A 6,243-nucleotide genomic window follows, 5' to 3' on the forward strand; every position below is an offset into this window, starting at 1 on the left:
GCTGACAAAAGAATGTCAGACTTGAATGGAAATTCGGAGAGCAGTCCCCATCTGCTCCATACAGCGAACTTCCAATGCGCACGACGGCGATGTAACTAATTAATGTTTCCTTCTTGGCAGCGAGGGTAAGGCAGCCAAGAGCCAAGTTTTGTATCTTAACAGTTCTTTAGTTAAGAGGCACACACTATTTTTTACATTCTTCCCTCCTTTTGATATTTTTTGCTGCACTAGTAATGCATGAGTATCTGCTCATTTAAAAATCTCGAACATTTTTTCATTGAAAAGGATGCCCTCTGCCAGGCGCGGTGGCTCACACCTGTAATCCCAGCACTTTGGGAAGGCGAGGCGGGCGGATTACCTGAGGTCGGGAGTTCAAGACCAGCCTGACCAACATGGAGAAACCCCACCTCTACTAAAAATACAAAATTAGCCAGGCGTGGTGGCGCATGCCTGTAATCCCAGCTACTCGGGAGGCTGAGTCAGGAGAATCGCTTGAACCTGGGAGGCGGAGGTTGCAGTGAGTCGAGATCGTTCCATTGCACTCCAGCCTGGGCAACAAGAGTGAAACTCCGTCGAAAAGAAAGAAAAGTATGCCGTTTTCTTCAATGAAAAAATAGAAGGAAGGTCTTAATTTTAAAAAAATAATAATTGCCCAGACCAACATTTTCAAGCATTTTCTCAAATAGTTTTCTTGGAATAGCTGCATAGTTTTGGGTCTTACACTGAAGTTAGGTACTCATATGTGGGAGCTAAAAAAGTTCACTCCGTGGAGGTAGAGAGTAAAATTGTGGTTACCAGAGGCTGGGAAGGATAGGAGGGAGAGGGAGATGAAGAGAAGTTAAAAGAAGTGCAAATATGGTTAGACGGAATAAGTTGTAGCATTCCACAGCACAAGAAGGGTGATTATAGTTATCAATTTATTATATATTTCAAAACAAAGTTTAGAATATTCTCAACACAAATGATAAATGTTTGAGATGATGACTATTCAACTTACCCCAATTTAATCATTACACATTATATGCATATATCAAAATATCACATGTACCCACATGAATAGGTATAATTATTATGTATTAACTAATCAATAATAAAAGTGTTTTAAAAGAATAGGAAATCCTAAAATTACAAGAATTTATGTCAAAAAATATCACACACTAGCAGTCAATTCAAAAAGACCATCAAAAGGCAAGGGACTGAACTCCAAAATGAATAATCACAAAGTTTTTCAACCCAGTCTCTTTTTCCTGGCTTTGTTCACCTGCCAGCTAGCTGCTTGCCACTTTATATTTTTACTATTGTCTTTAAAGAAGCTTGTTTTTGTTAATTACCAAAGTCAAGTGAAACATTTTTAAGCTTCACTAATTTTGACATAACCAACACTATTCATATGGAGATTCTTGTTTTTAATGGCAGCATAGTCATGTTACAAGGGGTCTGATAAGTCAGGTATTTGTAGAGTGTAGGTACTTTAATAATTGCCAAGTGTTGTACAATAGTATTTCTCAGAATTAGGGTAGCAAAGTGTTTTGGACAAACAATCCATCTAATAAATGACTCCAAGTTACCTTTCACCCATATCTCAGTTCCTCCAAGTCCATTTCTACTTAGCTAAACATTCATGAGATTAGAAATAATGTAAGAAAAGACTTGGAGTAGATTTAAAGTTATCACTTCCTCCAAGTCCATTTCTACTTAGCTAAATAATCAAGAAATCAAAAAGAGCATTAAGAAAAGACTTGGAGTAGATTTAAAGTTATCATTTGGCAAAAGGACCTGTACTCTTGAGAAATCTAGGAATGACAAAATGGACCCAGGAAAGGGCTCACAGCAACTCACAGTCGCCAATAAGAAAAGAACTGGCTTCACTTTGGAGGCCAAAGCGGGTGGATCACCTGAGGTCGGGAGTTCAAGACCAGCCTGACTGACATGGTGAAACCCCGTCTTTAAAAAAAAAAAAAAGAAAGAAAGAAAGAAAGAAAAGAACTGGCTGGATGCGATGGCTCACCCCTGTAATCCCAGCACTTTGGGAGGCCAAGGCAGGCAAATCAAATCACTAGAGGTCAGGAGTTTGAGACCAGCCTGGTCAACATGGTGAAACCCCATCTCTACTAAAAATACAAGAATTAGCTAGGCATGGTGGCACGCACCTGTAATCTTAGCTACTCGGGAGGCTGAGGGATGAGAATCACTTGAACCTGGGAGGTGGAGGTTACAGTGAGCCAAGATCACACCACTGTACTCCAGCCTGGGCGACAGAGCAAGACTCTGTCTCAAAAATAAAAGAACTTTTGTCTCCTGTTGCTCCCTGGAGCCTCTCTTCTAATGTGTGGAGGATAATATACTTGTTCTTCATTCATGCAGCCCTGTAGCAGCTAAAGATGCCTAGAAATTCCTCTATAGATGGTCAGGCCTAAGAGTCTAAATATATATATATATATATATATATATATATATATGATATAAACAATTTCACAACATCAGGTGATAAACGATTAATATTACTATGACCACATTTACTTTGGAAGACAAAAGGAAATCCACCACTACTCGGCTTTTATCTCCATCTCCCCCAGACTTTTTTCTCCCCTTTTCTCTCTCTGGCCATTTTCTTTCTCTAGCAAGTGTGTTCTGTTGTCTAGCTGAGATCTACTCACCTCATAAAGTTTTCCCTCTCTTCCCAGTTGGAAGACAATCCTCTTTAAAAATTTAGTTCCCTTTAGAAGTTTATCTCTCTCTTCTAACACCTACTCTCTTGCCTTTATCTTGCCTGCAATAAGGGAGCTGAAAATATTTAGAATCTGCCCCATATGACAGAATACAGGTTCTTAATGAAGCCTGCCCAGTTACTGCCCTTCTCTATTCAGTGTGCTTTCACTAAACTATTACTTAAAAACCCTGTTTTCTTAAAACCTCAGAACTTCCAATATACATCTTTGCTCTAGGCAGATGACATTGTCCCATATTTTGGCAATTCCTCTTCAAACCTATAAATCTACAAACTAAGCTCTATCTTCAGTCATCCTCACTTCTGCTTCTATTTCAGTTGAGGCAGTTCCCTTTTATTTGAAGCCTACCCTTTTACTTGGTCTCTGGCTTCTTCCTTCTAAGGAAGCTTTCTACAAATCCAGGATTCCCTTCTCTTGCCCTTATATACTTAGCCTCTTTCTTCTGGCTCATTCCATCAATAATAAACATGCCATGGTATCTTGCCATCATAGCTACCACCCTTTCCTTTCGCAGATGGTATTCAGAACACTGTTTACAGTTGTCTGAACTTGACATACTCTATAATTGTGTATTTCTTACAGCTATTATTTGTTTAGTGACATTCTCTCCCACTATATATATTATAAGCATATTATTCCTTGTTTACACTGCTATAAAAATGCTACCTGAGTCTGGGTAATTTATAAATAAAAGAGGTTTAATTGACTCACAGTTCCACAGGGCTAGAGAGGCCTCAGGAAACTTACAATCATGTCAGAAGGTGAAGGGGAAGCAAGGTATGTTTTACATGGTAGCAGGAGAGAAAGAGTATGCGTGTGCAGGGGGAACTGCCACTTTTAAACCATCAGATCTCATGAGAGCTCCCTCACTATCATGAGAGCAGCATGCAGGAAACCACCTCTATGATCAAATCACCTCCCACCAAATCCCTCCCTCAACACATGGGGATTATAATTTGAGATGATATTTGAGTGGGGACACAAAGCCAAACCATATTAGTAAATTTTGTTAAAAAAACAGACAGTTTATTCACCTTTCTATTCTGAGAACCTAGCATGATATTGGCTAACATAGGTGCTCAATAAATATGTGCTAAATGAATGAATAATCAATGTTAAGTAATAAGAGCATATTATATAACTGTTGTCCTCTGGTATTGGTAGGACATTGGTTTTAGAACCCCTGATGAATAACAGAATCTGAGATGCTCAAGTCCCTGATGTAAAATAGCATAGTATTTGCATATAACCTATACACATCCTGACATATTCTTTAAATTACCTCTCAATTGCTTATAATATCTAATACAATGGAAATTCTATGTAAATAGTTGGTATACTGTATTGCTTTTACTTCCATTATTTTTTATTGTTGTCCTATTATCTTTGGGTTTTTCTCCTAATATTTTCAACCTGAGATTGATTAGATGTATAGTTTTGAAACCTGTGGATCCAGAGGGCCAGCTGTATATATTATGCATGTAACGATACATATCAGTGAATGATTACAATTTGTATATAACTCTGGAGGTACAGGAAAGTTCTGAAATGCACACTGAAATTGTGATAGATCATAGCTCTGTAGGATGTACTCAGTAAATATTTGTTAGGTGAATTAATGAAATTTTCTTTTGGGGCATCATAGAACAGGTGATTTTCATCTTGTTTGTATTTTTCTGTATATCTGAATTTTTACAATGCTTTTACATTACTTTTGTTTCTTTTTTATATGAGAATTTCATAAAGGCATTCTTTTAAACAATATTCAAATAACACAGATATATTGATAACTCTGCTAACTTTTTAGTGCCTATCCTTGCTTTTCTATACTTTATACACACTCATACACACATATGTATAGTTTATGTGATTTTTTTTTTTTATCTTGCTCTGTTACACAGGCTGGCGTACAGCAGCACCATTAAGGCTCGCTGCAGCTTTGACCTCCCAGGCTTGAGTGATCCACATCAGCATTTCACGTAGCTTAGGCTACAGGTACGTGCTACCATATCCAGCTAATTTTTTCTGTGTATGTTTTTTCTAAAGACAGAGTTTTGCCATGTTACCCAGGCTGGTCTCAAACCTGCTGAACCCAAATAATCCACCCATCTTGGCCTCTCAAAGTGCTGGGAATTACAGGTGTGAGCCACCATGCCCGGCCTTTTGCGAGACTTTTTAAAGTCTATTTTTAGATCATTGTAGATTCCCAAGAGAAGTGTAGATTCTCTTGAGAATCTATAATGATTTAAAAATAATTATAAAGATTTTATAATTATTATAAATGATAATATTTATAAATATTTGTTACTTTATAATTATAATTTTAAATTATTATAAACTTCTGCAAAAAGAAATGTCACGTGTACCCTTCACTCAGTTTTTCCCAGTGAATTACATCTTATGTAAGTATAGTACATCAAAACCAGAAAATTGACATTCATGCTGTGAGTGTACTTATAGCTCTATGCCATTTTATCACATGCAGATTCATGTAATTACCTCTATGATCAACACAAGGAACTATTCCATCACCACACTTGTGTTATCCCTTTGTACTCACATCCACCCCCATTCCTCTGACCACTCCTAATTGCTGGCCACTAATCTGTTTTCCACCTCTATAATTTTGTCATTTCAAGAATATCATGTAAATGGAATCATACAGTATAAGCGTTTGGAGATCAGCCTTTTCATTCATCATTAGGCCCTTGAGATCCAGTCAAGCTATTTTGTGTATCAGTAGTTCATTTCTTTTTATGGCTGAGTAGGATTCCCTGTGTAGATTTACCACAATTTGTCTAACCATTCACTTAGTGGGCATTTTAGTTGTTTCCGAGTTTTACCTTTTAGAAATAAAGTAGACTATTTGTTTATAAGGTAATTTGTAATCTGTTGAGACTTAAGTCTTCCAACCTATGTTTTGTTTTCTGTTTGTGGCTCCTATTTTTAGTTTTTCTATTTTTTCATGTTTTTCTATCTATTTCTTGAATATTGTTTTAGAATTCCATTTTGATTTGTCTGCAGTGTATCTCTTTGTATAATTTTTTTAGTTTATCTCTTTGAGTAAATTTTGTAGTGGTTGCTCTAGGTATTATTATATTGTATTTACATTATATTTAAATTATGTAAATATAACTTAAAACAGTCTATTAGTGATAACATGCTACTAGTTCAAGTGAAGTGTAAGGGGATTTATTACAGGGATTGGCTCATATAATTGTGGAGGGTGAGAAATCCCTTGGCAGCCCACCTGCAAACTGGAGTCTCTGGGATGCTGGTAGTATGGTGAGGTCCAAGCCCCAAGGCTGAAGAACCAGGGAAGCTGGGGATGTAACTCCTAGTCCAAGGCCAAAGGTCTGAAAACCCAGTTTGTCAGGTAGGGAGGGTGACTCTCGTGCAAGTCCTGGAGTTCAAAGGCTGGGGAGCCTGGAGTTGTTTTACTAGGACAAGAAAGGAAAAAGCACATCCCAGTTCCAGCAGATAGAGTGATGCATTCGCCTTTTCTCTGTTTTTG

This window comes from Sapajus apella, unplaced genomic scaffold (genome assembly GCF_009761245.1).
Source record: "Sapajus apella isolate SASKATOON/1434 unplaced genomic scaffold, GSC_monkey_1.0 scaffold110, whole genome shotgun sequence".
In the NCBI taxonomy this organism is placed as follows: Eukaryota; Metazoa; Chordata; class Mammalia; order Primates; family Cebidae; genus Sapajus; species Sapajus apella.